At 45.2% G+C, this 17,968-nt stretch overlaps 1 protein-coding gene and 2 long non-coding RNA genes across 3 annotated transcripts in view; 1 reads left to right on the top strand and 2 right to left on the bottom strand.

Annotated features, from left to right (window-relative positions):
* LOC148318655 (uncharacterized) overlaps positions 1–17,968 on the bottom strand; it is a 69,627-nt gene that overhangs the window by 35,857 nt on the left and 15,802 nt on the right. The window lies entirely within an intron of this gene.
* LOC148318656 (uncharacterized) overlaps positions 1–17,968 on the bottom strand; it is a 55,799-nt gene that overhangs the window by 22,644 nt on the left and 15,187 nt on the right. The gene's annotated exons all lie outside the window — the stretch shown is intronic.
* LOC148318654 (cadherin-20-like) overlaps positions 181–17,968 on the top strand; it is a 36,722-nt gene continuing 18,934 nt past the window's right edge. Inside the window, exon 1 of the mRNA XM_088282626.1 lies at positions 181–311. The gene's annotated coding sequence lies outside the window, so the exon portion shown is untranslated. The remainder of the gene's footprint in view (positions 312–17,968) is intronic.

Raw genomic sequence — 17,968 nt, 5'->3', positions numbered from 1 at the left:
CGCGGGTTAATTTGGTGCCGTTCAGCTGCAATTGGCGTGTCTAAACATTCATGAGGCGAGCAGCAGCAGGGTTACAGGCGGAGGGGGGGAGGAGGGAGGAGGGAGGAGGGAAGAAGGAGGGAGGGCGAGGGCAGCAGGAGGATGAGGAGCGCCGGGAAGGCAGTCAGTGCAGGCAGAGGCGAGCCGGCAAGAGGAAGTGTGCATCATCCCCCGAAATTTGAGGAGCAACGAGCAAAGAAGGAGGAGGTGCCGTCGGTTTGGTTTTGCCAAGATTTCGAAGAAAAGAAGTTGAGCGTCCATTTATCAAAAAGGTAACCATTTCATTTTGTTGACGTTGCCTCTCAGCAGTTTAGAAAGTGACGAAGGAGAATTTCTCTGTGGGTTGGATGGTGGAGGGAGGAAGAGGCGGTCAGGAGCTCTGTAACCACGGCAGCCAAGGGGGGCAGCAGAATTTCGATTTTGCAGCCTCCGAGACACCAGGCAGCGATGCCAAGTCCGCCGCCTCTGAGGAGAAAGATTTCATTGTGCGGCCGATTGATGAGGCACCGACGTGACCCCGCCACAACCTCCCAAACGACTCTCCGCCGTGAGGCTGTTGTGGCATCAACACTTTCCCCAAGCGACGTGCTGAATACTAAAAAGGAGTTCCATTAAGCCACGCGGGGTCAGCGCACTCGTCACCGACTCTGAAGTGGCTTTCTTGTTTTAGCTTGTCTTCTTCTCGCTAATTCATTCAAATCAGGCTCAGAGTCAAGGTCACGTGCGGCCAAGCTGTTGAGCTCGAACCTGATTTGGGTGGCGAGAACCTTAATTCCAAAAAAAGTCAGAGGCAAAACATTTTGGAACGCAACCAGGTTCTAAGTATCTTCCACGGTGACTTTGGAGTCTGGTATAAGATCCTCGCTTGAATCTTTTAAGTGCTCTGATTTGAAATTAAGAACAAAGTGGTAGCACGGTGTGTTAATGGCGAGGTGGTGTCTGCCTCACGACTCCAAAGTTCTGGGTTTGAATTTCGGCTTTGGTGTGGAGTCTGCATGTTGTCTCGGAGCTTGAGTGAGTTTTGTCCCCGGCATTCCAAAAGCACGCATCTAGATATATACTCTGTTTGTCTACATGTGCCCTGCCAGGAAATGGCGACCAATCCAGGGCAGACCCTGCAAATCTCACCCAAAGTCAGCTCTGATCTCATTGACGATAGATTGCGTCACCACAACGTGGATGTACGGGAAATATCCAATTCTGGTTTTCTTGCTGGGCCGGAAGGGATAAAAGGCATTTCCATGCATTGTAATGGGAAAACTTGATTTGGGTTTCAAAGAAATGAAACTCAGTCGTCAATGCAGCGCTTCAGGTGAATCGGGAAACTGAACACCTGTCACGTATCTCCTGTTGTGTTGGTTTTCTTTGATGATGCTTTTGTTATTGGACACCCCGGCGTCGCGCCGCGCAGGTCGTCATGGCGATGACAAATAAAACATTGGCTCCAGGGGCTTGCTGACGATGATTTTTTTATTTATTTATTTTTTTTGTGAGCTTTTCCGCAGGGGTTGCGTTTTGTTTGGAAGCTCTGAAGGCTGAGGATGGATCAACTTACCGCCGGGTTCATGTTGCAACAACATCCCGAGCGACAAAAATAAAAAAATAACATCAACGTTCGCTTGAAAGACACATGAAAAGAGCACACAGGTGCTCGAGCGAGGTTTGAGAAGCTTTGATACTTTGTGTTTGGCCTCCCCAAACGGACCCAAAGGGACACGGCCCTGTTTTGTTTTGGTTTTTCTTCCCTTTTTTGTGCATGGCACGATCCTTATTTGGATCAAGTGGGTCCAAACTCATTGAAGGCTGATGCGCATTTGTGAGTTTCCATTTGAATGAAGCAGCTGCTGCAACGGACTGGACTGCAAGCTCACCGAATGATTTGTGGCTGGCTTGAAGAAAGCAATCAGTGACGCAGGCTGAGGCTCCGTCTATTACACCGAGTAATTACATCCCGTAAGAGACACCGGGACCTCCACTGCTCAATTAATTGGGATTGATTCACTTCCTGCTTCCATTCAAGTCGTCAAGGACACGTGTAGAAATAACAACATTGTCCTTAGCTTTTAAGGAAAGGGTGGGCAAAGTACAGCAGGCGGCCCACGTGAGGCCCGCTCCATACATCAAACCGGCCCAAAAGAAAATCGAAATAATTGAGAGACCTGAGGTATTTGTTGCGTTCATTTGTTTGTTTGTTTTTTTTTCTAAAATTGATGTCTTAATCTTTTTTTATAAATTCATCACGTTTAATAAAATAAAAATAATACTATATAAGATATAGGGAGTAGCAATAAAATTCAAATTAAATAACTGGGTGATTAATTATGAAAAATGAACTATACATGATATTCAAAAATATATTTGATTACATAAAGGGCTAGATGAGCAGGAATTCTTTTACACATTTTACACAACTGACAATTTCATAACCTGGCGCATAATTTAAAACAGTGAATTGTGGGCCTTGAGCAACAAAGTTTGCCTCAACTTGTACCCAAGGAGTACTTGGTTGTACTTGTCCTTGTTGCATACACGTGTACATCTCTTTTGTACTTCTGGCACTGCTAACACGGGTTTGTGATGTGACCTCAGGACAAGTTCCCACTGCTCGCTTTCCTCTACGACTCGTGACGTGCGGGTATCACCAAACTTGGCCTACAGGAACGCTAGCAATGAAACGCGATACGGACACGCTCACATGCACGCCTTTCACAGGGGACCCGCACGTTTATCTCCTGCATCACTTGCATCTGATGTACGTCCTGTTGCGTTTTGAAGCATCTTTCAAGTGAATTTTGTTGCTCAAATTGGACACGCTGGGGTCCTTTTGACAAAACGACGGATACTATTTTTTATCGAAACGTCTATTCAGTGAACACGGGATGTGAATGTGCCCAGAAAATGTTATTTGCTTAATTCTTTCATGTTCCTAATGAAGTGCAATCATGGAAAAAGAGTTATTGACTTTTTGAGGAGCCTCTGAGCCAACAAAAGGTTTATTAAAATAAACAAGTGATCGAAATGATTTCTCTGGGTGTAAACGGCTGACTTTAATCCCGGTTCCTGCATAAATCTTTCTTCCGTTTTTGTTATTAGCTGACATGTCGTCTTTTGTGGCTGCTGTTAAAGTGTTTGGTGTTGACGCGCGGGAAGCGTGACATGCGACATGCGAGGTGGCGGCGCCGCGTGCAAACAAAGCAAAGCGGAAGCCCGCCGAGTGCTGGATGGCGGATTTGTCAAAGTTTGTCATCTGCGCCGCACAGAAGTCAACATCTGGCGGAAGCCACGCAAACACCACACGCTGAGCTGCCGAAAGCGAAGATGCCCCGCTGTTGTAAAACATCACTCATCAACGCGTCGGCGCTGGCGTGCTAAGACAAAGCAGCCGCACTGTTTTCCATTTGAACTTAAATGGCCATATCATGGAATATTGACTTTTAATCATTTGCATACAGATACAGTGGTACCCCAGTTTATGGCTCTCGAACGTCACGTCTGATTCTGGACTTGGTCACGTGACATTTGACTATGACATCATGGAGGGCGGCCCTTTTAACCAGCTTTTTCCCGCAACGTAAATACCAGTCTGTCTCCAACCGTGACCAACACGAGTGCTCAGACCGGTCAATTCTGCAGTACTTTGTAGTCTTGAACTTTACCAACAGAGGGCGCTAACACGCACCGTAAAATGCCCTCAGTTGGTCAGGCAGAGTCACACGTATACAGATCTATGGAACTTGGTCTTTATCCACGTCCACTCACGCAATTGGCTCCTCCCATGACTCTGAAGCTAGGGTGGGTGAAGGTCCACCATTTTCAAGTGACAGCCGCATGAGACAATACAACTCCATCAAAAGAGACTTAAAAAGGTTGGGGTATGTCGACAAAAGTTACGGGAAAAAAATCATTTCAATGTAATAATGAGGCCTCCTAGAAAATTAATGTTGCATCGCATTTTGAAACATGGACAGTCGTGCAGCTCTAAAATGAATTAACCACCCGTGTCATGTGAAGCAGTAAATATTTTGACTTCAGACTGGTAACAAATGTGCCGTGAGTCGGTACTGGTCCGTGGCGCAATAGTAAAGCGGTGACGATTTCACGCCAGATTAATATTTCTGCTCTTTGGACTCCAAGGTAGCGGTGTTTTGCTCACTCCATCAAAAGCGAGCATTATTATGTTTATAAAGGTAAACATTTTGTAAAGGCATCTCGTCAGAAAATTTAAGAGATTTAGTCATCGGGTCGTCAAAGAAAACGGGCTGTTTGCAGAGATAAGTGGCGCTTCGTGAGAAAGCAACAAAGAACATGTCATGTAACTTGCGACAAATTGGCTTTATCGCTTTAATCGAAAGTGTACGCAACATCGCATGTCATGCACGATGCATCGCGTTGTTATTTTTTTGGGAGTCTGCTGGAAGGGACCGAAAATTGGGAAAAGGGGGGGGGGTCTATATGGGCTGTTTATGGCAGACTTGCATCTTAAGTCAATTGTCAAGGTGATTTATGGAGATGTGGGCCATCTCCACAATGCCTCCTCAATCTTCTCTGACGAATGGCGCCCATCAGCTCATGTAGAGGCCGTTTGTTTCCCACCGCCGGACAATTTTCAGCCAGACAGACGAGTTTAATCTGCCATGTTTCTGCTGCCGGCAATTTTATCCTCGCATTCTAATTTTTTCCCCTCACATATAAGGTGTGTCCAAAAAGTTTCAAGACTTGCCAAATCTAAACTAGAAAGTTTTCCCTGGGGAAGAAACCCACTGGGGTTTCACGCGTTTATGAGCGTCTTGATCTTGGGAAAGAGGGAAAAAAATCACAGGTGGTTAACGAGGTTACACCAGCACGTCAACGGTCTTCTCGGCCAGGAACTGTCAGATGCTCAGGGTGTTGTCATGGTAATGGAGATTTGAGGTGGGGGCAAACGGGACTGGATCTCTTTGTCGCCGTGCTGCTTGATTGTTTGGTTTGCACAGAAAGGAAAAACAAAAACAAAAAAAACTTTTTTTTTTATGACTTCATTCCTGGATCTTTTCGGACACACCTCGTATGACCCGCTCGTGATTTCCCGGATGCGTGCGATCGACGAGAAGAAACAAATTTGTGTCAAACACTGCGGCGGCCCGGTTGGCCTGGTAATGAAGGTGCAGTGTCCAAACACTTAATGGCTGTTTGGATGACACGCACCACTTATTGTCCCAATCATCCGTTCTCGCTCAGCAGCACCACTTGATTAATGCGAGTGTCAGGATAAAAGCCCGCGCATATTAGCGAGGTGATTATACCGCCCAGGAAACTCTTTGGAAAACAACAGAAAGCCTGTGCAATCAACACGCTAACTTTTTCAAACTTTGCCTATTTAAGTTTTTTAATTGACTGCCCACCCCCGAAAAAGAAATGAAGGTCTCTGGTGAGCAATCAGCTTCATCTTTTGCTCAGACTCTCCTGCAGATGAAGATGAATTAACGACGGGCAGCGGGAAGTTGTGACCTCCGTAACGTTCGGGACCGTGCGCTTGCATGCCGTAAACACTCGGGCATAAAAAAAGGAAAGAAAACACAACAATGGAAGAGAAGCTATTCAAAGGTTCATTGTGGAGAGACTTAATGAGAGTCGCCTGCTCAAAGGACAACCTGTCGACTTTCACTGCAGAGATGCTCCAAGAATAAAAAAAAAAAAAAGGAATCCCGAATAGACAAATGCTAATGAGGACCGAAGACAACAACACTTCCACTAGTTTTCAAAAAGGTTGCAACCTTCTTAGGACTTCACATCACAACAGTGCGGATTAAATGAGCCTCAGGACAGCGCAGACTGCCAGCAAACTTCAAATCAAGATAAAAAAAAATTGAAGGAAATGTTTGTCTCAACGGCAGCTCATTTGTAAGGTTCAGGATCCACATTGTGGCCCTGGCTGTCCACGGTAGATGAACTTCCCGTACTTGTGCAGGTTTTCCCCAAAGACTCGTGCTTCCGCCCATGTTGGAAAGACATACAAGATCAGTTTAGAAGACAAAAATGGCCATTTACATAAATGTTTGTCAAAGTGCATCCTGCGTTGGAATGCTGACCTCTCTTGTGTGTTCCTCACATCTCGCCCAATGTCATAATCATGTTTAAGCAAGGGGAGGAGCTTCATGGAATCAGCCCAAAAAAAACCTTACATAGAAAAGTAGTGCTTTGCCACCTTTGTATTGCGTCTTTACTAAGTGTAGAAAATAATTGCCTTGAGAGACCACAAGATGGCGGCAAAGCACAACTATTACACAAGTGAAGATCCTCAACTCAACTCAACATCGTTCCTTGAAGATGGCTGCAAAGGAAAGCTTTTATTCCCTTGGCTAGAGAACAAACAATGAGTGGAGGTAAAACGTTCCTTGCAGATAGAGCATCCGCCATCCGAAAAATCATCAGTTAGCTGCAGCAAAATGTAAGCCCCCATGACAGTGGGCAAAATTAAATCGAAATTTGAATAAGTACTTGATGTGAAATCCACTCAACATGGTCACCTTGGAAAAAGTCACAAGACTGCCACAACCTGTCCTGGCGGGATGGTCGTTAGAGGTGGATGGTCTCATAGCGATGAGCAGGACAAAGAAAAAGCAAAAGAAGAGCGCGGCGCTTGGTGATTTCAGGACGCATGGGTGCAAAGCACAGAAATAAACACGCTCTTGCTTCACAGTAAGACTTTATCAGCAAGCCAAGCGAAAGCCGAAACACTCGCAATCCCAATTTCATGCGCACAAACAAACAGAGAGGCAAGCGGCGCTCAGCGGGCGCTCGCCTGCGATTGCCGCTCCCGCAGCGTGATTCGTGTCGACACGCTCGGCAGACGCACCTTGAGGACGTCGCATGGGGTCATGAGAGGCGGACGCTCGCCCGGGGGGAAAAGCCGCCGAGCAGATGAGAGCGAGCGAGGGACGAGGAAGTGGAGACAACTGGCGCGCCGTGACATTTGGCGGAGAGCGCTCCTTCTTGACTGCCGTTGCGATAAACAAGCGGGAGAGCGCCAGTGGAGTGATGAGGTCCCATGTGACAAGTTGATCCCACCTCAGCAAGTCCGATAATAGCTTTTGTCTTTTGCAGCTGTGAGGTTAACTCCACATCCAGACAATTGTTCCAAAACCTTTTGGGACCGGTCGGCAGCATGTGGCGACATCTGGTGAGGACGAACCCTTCCTGAGTTTTGGCGCCAACGTCATGTTGGACTTTGTGGTTCTTAAACTTTTTACGCTTTTTCTGAGGAACCAATCGTCAGCTACGCCACTGAAAATCACTTGAGGTTTTTTTTTGTGCTCTTTCTGTACTGTCCTAAGATACCACTATATGGTGGCAACTCCCAAAACAGGAAAGTAGTCTTTGGTGGTCCAGATGGCGTTTTCGAAGATATTTGCCCGTTTGGGTAGAGAAGACGCCCACTTCTTGTGTGATCGGAGCTGCGGCTTTTCGTCAATGATTCTGTGTCGATTTCGTATTATTCCTTTCACCTGATCTCATTTTTTGTCTTTGTGATCATGCCGGTGTCTGTTCAAGCTATTACTGCTCCTTTCACAGAAGAACCTCCGAAAGGAAACGAGCGACTTATTTCGCGGTCAGTCAGCAATTAAAGCCTGCTGAGATGTTTTTGAATGGACTCAAGATAAAAGAAAATGAGAGTCCAGAATGTCACCCAGGTCGTGAACCTCAGGCAACAAGCATGGAACGCTCCCGAGTCCATTATCTCCCTTTGTGCGGATCCTGCTATGTCATTCCTGCCGCTGGTGCCGACCTCCCAAGTATTTTTTTTTTTTTTTGTGAAAACAGAGAGCTTCTTTCACTGTCTGCCAGGAGCCGGCATTTGGGGTCTACCTCCTGCTGAGATCACAATACTAGAAGATTGACTCAATGAACACAATGAGAACTTGGCAGACTTGACAAAATGGAGAAAGCTCCAAGCAAACTCAAGGATGAGGGAGTAAATAGACGAGACACGACGTTAGGTCGGATAGGCTGACGAGAACAAATTGGCCTATCAGAGGTCGAACGGTTATTTGCGTCAGAGTATTTCCATGTGGATGCAAAAGCTTCTTGGGTAGCAACAATCGCTTTCAACACAAAGTCTGTCAGGCGTTGAGCTCTAAACTGTGGTTTCCTTTTCCGATGTGGAATTGGAAGCCTCTAAATTTGCAGGGTGGCTTGCCTGAAGATGCCACAAGATGGCAGCAAAGCACGACTGTCTCGATGAAGCGCCTCAACTTAGTTCAACGTATAGTAGTCGTTTGAAGATTGCAGCAAACATGGCTGCCAAGTCCTGCCTAAAAGGAAAGTAGTACACTGGAGACAAGGAACTAGGTTGAAGTGAGATAGACAAGCTGTATAATGGCCACGTTTTGCCTGGATTGTGACCGCAAGAACTTAGTCCGCCATTTTTAGGGTATTTTTTTTTTCAGGCTTGGGATTGTAGTTAGGGGTATATTTACGTTTTCTTTAAAAACGGTTGTCGTCAGTTACTTGTTTGCTTTATTCTCAGTGTTTCAATTTCTATACCTTCTCAACAGCACAGAAAGCTGGCCAAACTCGGGCTTTGATGGCCAGTGTGAAAGGGGAGCACAAAAAAGAGGCAGGAAAAGTCTTTCAAAAAGTTTCAGATCTCAGCCAGGGCAGCCTGCAGAATTACCCACAATCCCCTTCCCAACACGTATGGTGCAACACCCCCGCCGCCTTGTCGACACGCTCTGATGTGATGCGTACAAGCAGCAAGACAAAGTAGAATGTCTGGCAGGCATGTGTTTGTTCTGTTGCAGAGTGAAGGAGAAGATGAAGAGAAGATGTCAGGATTGATAGCCAGCTTATCTAAACCTCATTGATTTTCACGTGTTCTTTGTAGCCCGTGCAGAAAGCCCTCTGAACAGACTCGCTGGGAAGCTTGTCAGAGTGGATGAGACTGATGAGGAGAGCGGCAGGGGAAAAGAAAATAAATAAAGAAATAAACACAAATCTGTCCGCCCACACCTTCCTCACAGCAAACACGTTTCCCCTGTTCAAACCAGAGGACGGCGCTTCTCCTGGCGGACACACAACGGCGTTTGCGCACAGCACAACATGCGAAGTTGGCCTCCAAGCCTGCAGGTCTGCTCGGCGAGGGTTTGACCCATCAGCCTATTTAAGGAGCACGAACGCCCACTGAAGTATGGAAGGCCCAACACCGGCAGTCTCCAAAACATTCCACGCAGAAGACTCGCATATCCAACTGATGTCACCTGGAAAACTATCCTGCCTTTCAATTATTCAATCGCTCCGAGAGCCGATTGAGATGCAATATCTTCGGCTTCAGTTCCTCTGTAGCCTCAAATTATAACACGGCACACTGGAGGAACCTGACAGGACTCCAAATCATCGCCCTTTCACACAATGGACAAACATGACTAGGTGAGCAGAATTCTAAGAAGTTTGTATAGCTCCACAGGAATTAAATGGAATAAACCAGGAGTTTTCACATCATTGAATGTTGGCCATCGACTCAAATCCATCATTTTCTGTGGCTGTTGGAACAATCGGGAACCCTTCCTTGCGGTATTCCACAAGGGTCAATCTTAGGTACTATCCTTTTGCACTCAGCAAATATCGACTATAATTTGTTCTAAAATATTTGGCTTTCATGCAAGGAAAGTGGTACTGTATGTTGCCCATCTTATTTTCAACGGGTAATTTTAACTCAAACAGGGTTGTTGTTGTCACTTTTAGCGTGGGTGACTGACTAAATGGTGTCAGAAGTGGGACATTCAGTCACGAGGCCTTACGTCGTTTCCCCTTGGGACACGGTGAACACTCAACCATGAACAGTTGCCTGCTGTTTGAATAGACTGCTTGTGCAATGCATGCCATATTTTTCTGAATATTCGCCGTACTATTCACAATAACCTTGAAGACGAAAGACAGCTTGCGTTACATCATAAAGACAAATGACTTGCTGTCTCGCTTTCCGAAGGGATGAATGACAGGAAAACATGACAGCATTTGTCATGTTTCATGTTGACAACAGTGCGCTGGGTTAGTTTTCCGCAAAGAACTCAAGAGTTCACCTGCTGACAATAAAGTACAGCTCACGTTGCGGTTGAGAACGTTGAGCGTGAGGAATGAATGTCACGCTAAGATGTGAACAGTAACACGACGCCAGTGTCCTTGGGCTTTCGACGCCATCCAACGATGGCAACTTTAAAAAGAAATCTGACTTCCTGTGTCTCTTCCGTCATGGTTTCTTGAGTTTTTTTAGTGGGTGTCGTCATCATATAGATCCATCCATCCATTATCTGATCCACGTCTCATTACGTGGAGGGCGTGTTGGAGGCTATCTGGACAGCAGCCAGGACACACCCTTAACTGGTCGCCATCCAAAAGGTCTACAAAATGTCATGCTGCAAAGTAAAAGCGGCTTTGTGGACTAAATTTATCAGACGTTTTTGAGACCTTTCTGGAAATAGCCAGAAGACCATCAAAGGGCTGCTTTGCTCCAAAATGGCAGACTTCCTGTGTCTTTTCAGACATGTCTGTCCTCATCCAAACATAATCCCTCCACGGGGATCCCGGCACCATGTTTAACATCTCCATTTATCTCCCTCCACCGTTGGCAATGTCGGCGCTGCCCAAATCCACAGGACTGCCACCTGCTCCCCTCGCCCCCCCCCTGCAGACGTCTTTTGAAATTCTGCGCTCTGATTTACAACAGCATTTACGTGAAAGGGAATCTCTGAAGTTATCGGGGGTGGGGGGGGCTTGTGATGCAACACAAACTGTGACACGTGGAAGTCCGCTGGGTTGGAAACGAGCTGGGGGAGGCACTTTTATCCTTCGTTGTCATGAAAGTCATCGTTAAATCATCTTTACTGCCATGCCAACATCTCGCCACCGCGGCTGCCAAGTGTCATTGTCACGCTGATGATGATGAGACACATAGAAGGGTTTGGTTTTTTTTTGGTTCTTGCTGAATGGAAACCGTTTATTTATGCCCGCAAATGTCCTCAATCTGCTTATCGGTTTGATAAGCACATAAATATTGTATTCAATGATCTGATGTTCATTTTGTTTATAGTCAGTCTCATGCAGAATAGATGACAGTTTGGATTTCTTGTTTGGATTTTCATACCGCTGACGTGGAGCAGCCCTGCATATGAAATCAAGACGTTCATGTTGCGGAGCTTCCCGCCTTCCTGACTGACTTTTTAATTCTGTCAACACGACATCTTTTATATTTACCTCAACAGACAGTCGATCCTCCACTTAGCTCTGCATAGATCAATCGGCAGACTATTTAGCTAATTGTTGCCACTTGTGAACCGTGTGTAATTCATCCCAGAGGTGTTTGAGCGTGGGGGGGAGGTTCAGATGTGGGGTGAGGCAATCTGTCAGTGGGTCGATTGTATCGGCGCGTGGAAGTCTGCATGTCTCAACGTGTGTTTATCACAACTCTGCAGCTCGGAGGAAGAGGAAGAGAACGAGGAGGAGGCTTATTAGTCTTGTTGATGGATGGGCCAGATGCTCTCACTGCCGTATTAGTATTATTATTACTTAGCTGGCGTTATCATGTTTTTTTTCCACACCAGCAGATTAAAAAACTAGAAATTGTCTGCATGCTGTCAACAAGCAAAAGTGCCACACAAAGGCGATTGAAGACCGCGTAGCAAATTTCGCCATTGTGGGACTGATAAATGTTATCTCGTCTTGTCTTGGAGGCTGTTCATGGATTGTTAAATTCTCAAAAATGCAATGTGTTGGTTTCCAGTTGTTCAGAAGTGGTCAAGGCAATGTATGATGAAGCGAAATTTGGGTCATTTGCATATCGCCTCTGTCCTGTGAAAAACATTTATCGTATTTATACTTACTATAAGGCGCACCTGTATATAAGCCACAGCAACTCTTTTTTGGGGGAAAAAAAATATATACAAGCCGCACCAGGGTATAAGCTGCAGTTTTCTATATTGAAAAAAATGAGTTGTTGACTGCATGTACAGAACAATTTTGTACTGTGAATGCACATAAAAGTACATAAACATAGTGTTAAAACAGTGCCTTTTAACACGACAACAACTTTGCTCATTAAAACTTGAACAGACCCAAGAGAAAAAAAAAATCCAGATTTATTTAGCGTATTTTCTGAACTATAGAGCGCCCCTAGTGGTGAAAGAAAAATCCACAGAAAAGCCACGCCATCGTATTAGCCGCATGGTTCAAAAATCTAGGAAAACTGTAGCGGCTTATAGTCCGGAAAATACAGTAAGTCCATTTTCAGATTTCTTTTTGAAATTATTTTTACGCTCATGGGGTGTCTTTATTAGACAACCCATAAACATGAAAAAATTAAAAGTTTGGACACGTTTTTCATAGGACAGTGCCGATATGCAAGCCTGTATTTTCTTGTGTCCTACTGAGCCCAAATCAGCCAGTCCATTTGGTCAGATTTGTTTAAGGAGAGGTGTAAATTTTGTTCAAAGCGGTCTTTAACGTGACTTTCCAAGCCCTTCAGAAACCCGGTAACACATCACAAACAATTGCTTAGTGAGCATGTGTCTACTGACGCAGAATCACCTTGAGCAAAATTTAAAACGTGTAATTCTCAGAAGTTCAGGTTTTGTGTCAACGCTGACAGTCAGATGCTTTTGCGGGTAAAATCGATGGCAATGCTGACATGGGGATTGCAAATCAATTGTAGTTAAAAGGAGGCACAAGGCGGCGAACAAAAGCGCAACATCTTTGCACCTGAGAGCTGCACGCCGCTGCAGCCATTTTCTTTTTTTTTTTTTGCCATGCACACACAAATGAGCTTGGACAATTTGCGCCAATAGAAAACACTTTCAAGAAGCCTCACGAGTTCTTCAGTGCACTCTCCATTAAACATAATTACATGTTAGCGGCGCAGGCTGCACGCTAGTTTTATTCACGTGACACTTTTCACACTTTACAGTACCTGTCGTGATGCCCGCGAGACCCTACGGGATAGGCTTAGCCTCGGATGACTCCCGTTTTCATAATAAGCTTAAGCAATAATCAGTTCGGATATGAAAACCCTCTCAAGACAAAAACATTTGTGTGAAGAGTGGGGAAGTGTCCGTGTCCATGTCAAGTTGTTCAGTCCTGAATGGAAGTTCCGCTTCCCTGCAGCGCTGAAACCGGAGCAGGAAGCGGCTACACGGAAGGCAGTCGTGTTGTACGTGCTGATTCTATTCAACTTGATGTACAGCGCCAAAAGAAGGCGGAGGCACAGCGTGACTCCTATTACAGCTTACGTCTCATATTGTGAATCATTTATTACATTTGCCCACACGGAGGCACGAGCTAACGAGTACACGTCAAAGCAACAGGTGGCGATACAACCCCTCACCGCAAGATCATCTGGACTGAGGAAGAGAGAGGTTGAAAACGCAATCTTTTTGAAAGTTAGCATCACACATCTGTCGTCTCGTGTTTCACATTTGGTAGCAATAGCATCGCAATAGCCTTTTTTTGGGGGCGAGGGGAAGCGACTAAATTTCTTGTCGCTAAACACTCAAAATTCGGATTTATCACCGCGTAATTCAGAATTTTTTTTATACATTTTTTAGGGCTGTCAAAATAAAAGCATTAACTCAAGATTAATTGTTTTTAAAAATTAATGCGATTAAATATTTTAACGCAGTTAATTCAGTTTTATTTTTTCAAACAATAATTTGCATAACTTAACAAAAGCCAAATTCCAAATTAGCTGTTCATCTTTAGCACAACAAAACACCCCAAAAGTTACCACTGGGCCTTGCAAACCAACAATGCTGGAGTGTGCTGCTTACAACTAAACGTACTGTATAAGTTTTGAGAATTGTTTCGAAAACAATTCCTGACTCCGTTTAGATCATATTGGATCACACACTTTATATTTGGTGATTTTACATTAATTATAATATATTATTCAAGTAAATACCTGTTAAAAGCCTCACAAAAAATAGGAGTAGAAAAAATGTAATTAATCGCAATTAATTACTGATTTTCTTTTGCGATTAAATAGTTAAACATTTTAATCGCTTGACAGCACTAATATTTTTTTTTTTTAAATATCCCTCCTCATCTATTCAAGGGTTGATTTTCATTCTAGTTTGCAAACGCGTGACTCAGTGAGTTTGCATTTGCAATAATGAAATCATTTGGTTTTAAATTTGAAGAGCTCCTTCTTAGGTCATGCTGCCTCAACCGAGGTCACCGCAGTCCGCGATTTGAAGATGATGAGCCAAATCGCAAGTAGTCCTCTTGTTATGATGAAAGAGTGAAAAGGTAGCGGAACATTTATCCCGACCGACAAGGGGGGGTAGCGCAGCAATACGGATAATTACGTTTCTACCTTTCTCCGCCAGTCGCATTCATTGTCGTAATTAATTTCATTATTTCCGGCGCTGGCTGTTGAGAGCAGATTAGTTCTGTCGGAGTCGTGGGGATAAACACAACGTAATTGCTTATTGCTCTCTGAGGCCGCCACAGATTATAGCTAAACTAATGAATGAGAAAATATCCAATCACCTCCAACACCGCCGAGTCGCCGCCGGCCGCTTTGTTTGCTCGCCTTTTGTTCCGCTTCACGGGAAGTTCGACTTCTGACTCAAAAACTCTTTAAAGTGACGCCCCGTTGACCGAGAAGCGGAACGCGGGAAAGACGGACAAAAGTATGGGGACACCCACCGGATTGGTGCAAATAATTCCATTTCAAAAATATTCCCCTCAATTGATTGCATCTTGTTGCCAAAATCAGACGAGGCATTTGAAATTTCTCCAAAAAACGGTTGCAATTTCAACTGCATGATGAATCCATTTCTTGTTTTTAATATACTGCAAATTGTCACTTGTTAAGATATGAAAAAAATCATCTCTAACTGAATCTGATGACTGACCTTTCGCAATAATTCATTTCTTGGAACATTTCTACCGAAGATATTCATTTTCACAGAAGCGTATTCTTCACAGTGGAACGTGCCACAGACTTTTATAGGAAAGAGACTTTCCTTTCTCCCGAAACTCGGCATTTTTCGCAGTTTTAGGAATCAAATCCAGAGTCGCAGCCAATTTCAGGATGTCAGTTACAGTAAATTGTTGTCAGTGTGACCTCCAGTGGATAAACAACAACAGTTAGCCTTATTGAAAAATTGCCGTCATTGTCTTCTTGATCCCAAATGGCCAAAATGGAGCCCCTGATGGGCCCCTTCTGCTGTTGTTGTATGTCCTAATAAACACTTTCTAAAAATGGATGCCTGCATCGTCCCGTGTCCGAGCAAACTTGTTAGAAGCGTTAGCGAGCAGCCACTGCAGTCTCGCTCCTGCCGAGGGGAGTCTGGCACATGAGCTTCATCCGCTCTCAGATCTTTCCCGCCATCAAGCAGCGTCAACGTGGGCCGCTGTGCAGCCAAGCAGAAATTCGCTCTGATGGAGCAGAGGGGCTGCGCGCTGAACGCTAACGCTAAAGCTAATGGGGTCAGACAGCTGCGTATTAGCCGCGCATGGTGTGCTCTGACGCACCGAGTGGTGTGCATACCTGGACCTGCAGGCATGGAACGGCTCAGGAGTGGTGAGCTTCCCCAAATACAACCTGCAGGTACTCCAACCCTCCACTTTGAAACTTTTTGCAAGCTACGCAAGGTTATGCAGGGGGCGCTCAGTTTACGACAGAATTCCCTTCTTTGGACGTCATTTGAATTTGCGGTGGGAATTTATAAGCGCGTATAAACGTGCCACTAATATATTTAGTAAAGTCATTAATCACGAAAAAAAAATTTTTTGCAAGTCAGTAAGTTAAAAAAAAATGGAGGTTGATACTGTGTAAATTGAAGAGTCCATTTTAAGCCACGTCTACGAGTTACCATCACTCGGCATGGCATCCGTGTTATTTCTGTAATATGCCGCAATCCGTTCAATACTGGCAAGCCTTTATGGATCTTTCTGTTTTGAAAACACTCCTGGATGACACCCGAAGATTGCATATCAGTCCTGACTTTCTGCACTCCACTTAAGAAAAAAAAAAAAAGTGAGCGGTGACAGTTCTGTGAGTGTTAAGGTGTCACATGCCTGGGAGAAATGAGTCACGAGTGTAATTGTCCCCAAGGTAAGCCCCAGAAGTGTCACATCCTCACAGAGTCGCACGGTCAACTACGACATTTGGCCTGATTTTCTTACGCTTTTGTCAAATATTTCCACACGTCAGACGAGCGACTCCCTCGACTGCAACTTGTTGACTGTGACTTTGATGCTCACGTATGCGACGGAAGTGTCACGTTACAAGGAAGAGTCAATGGAGCGGGCAACATTGACTTGGGGGGGGGGGGGGGGGGGGGAATAAATCACACCCGTGGCAATCGTCCTGCTTTAGGATGAAGCCCAAAAGTCATTTCCTGTTGCTTTGGATCAGTCATCAAGCGGCATTGAGGTCAAAAGACCTTCACGCTTCCTTCCTGCGACACAACAGCACGTCAGGGTCAGGATCCAGTCAGAGAACCTCACACCATCCCCTTCTTGTTTTTGTATAAATAAAGACTTTGTTGGGGTGCGACTTGGGTCAATTTCACGTGTGTCGAGCATTTTCAGCAATAGACAATGTCCCGGAATCGTGATCATTTATTTTTTTTTATTTATTTATTTTTTTTAAAAACAGGTGCTATGACATTTGTATGAGGCTACTCGTCAGAAGATGACCTCGGTCTTTGGTTTCTAACGAAGCTCATCAATGTACAATGAACAAAAAAAATCATCCGATCAATTAATATCAGACAGCCTGTTCGTGGAGATTTAAAAGATTGCTAGCTCATAATTCGATATTATCTGTCTATTACGAGGATATTCTTGGGCCAAGTTAAATTTACCTGGAACATATTACATGCGCTTGGAAAATGATCAACCAGTAGCAGGGTTCAAACCACCTTAAAAGGAAGCAGTTTGATGAAGTTTGTTTGAAGTTGGCGAGATTTGAGATGTCGACAGGCAGGCGGTGTCACTGTTCAAACCCACGGAACGATTGCCTCCTGTGATCACTGGCTCAGGACTCGTCCCAACACACACAAAGCAACACAGGAGACATTAATCTGCTGTGTTCCAGGTTAGACAACCCCCCCCCCCCCGACCCGCTCCATGCCTCAGCCCCCCCCCCCCCGGTCTGCATGCCAAACGTGTAATGAAGCATGCGCACTGGCTTCTAATTGTTATTCCATTGACTCTCCGAGTGACTCGGGCCGACCTGCTGATGCGTGCGCCAGCGACCGCGACGTGAACCAAACGAGTGAGTCCATCCAAGGGGGGCTGTTTCATTCCATTCCCTGGGGGAGGGCAAAGAGGACAAATGTAGATGCTACACTAAACAGCCTGTTTATTTATTTACTTAATGGACGGTTGTTGTGGCATGTTCCAGATATTCGAGAATTGAGTGCCAGAAGCAACCCTGAGTTTCATGCGATCTTGATGGGGGGGGTCGAGGCAATCCCGTCAACTAAATCGAGTTTGAGGAGGCTTTAACGTGCCTCAAAACTCGCCATCTTTGACAAAAATATACAACATGATGAAAACCGATGTATGTTAGTGGTTCAGAACTGGAAAGTTACAAACTATCGAGCCTCTGACCACAGATCCACCAGTTGGAAGACAATAATCCTTGAGAGTTTGAATGACATCTTCATGCTGCGAGGGATCGGGGGATGTTTGGCTGCGATGTGGGGACCTGTAATCCTGCCCCCCCACCACCACCACAAGCTCACTTGTGTTTGCTGTCAGAGTGAGCGAAGGCACTCATGTGTTGAGTTGCAGGTTAATAAATATTGAAGCTGCATCCATAATGGAGCCGCTCGCTGTGTTTGCCTTGCGTCAGTCACAACACGTCGCCAGGCAGCCACTTCAAAAGCCACTTGGCTCGCTCAGATGTGCTGGCGCAAGAAGGGGACACCAAGAACAGGGGTGGCAT

The sequence above is a fragment of the Idiotropiscis lumnitzeri genome, chromosome 19 (assembly GCF_059441095.1).
Source record: "Idiotropiscis lumnitzeri isolate Australia: NSW breed Sydney's pygmy pipehorse chromosome 19, RoL_Ilum_1.0, whole genome shotgun sequence".
In the NCBI taxonomy this organism is placed as follows: domain Eukaryota; kingdom Metazoa; phylum Chordata; class Actinopteri; order Syngnathiformes; family Syngnathidae; genus Idiotropiscis; species Idiotropiscis lumnitzeri.
This window is presented reverse-complemented; position numbering and strand designations above follow the sequence as displayed.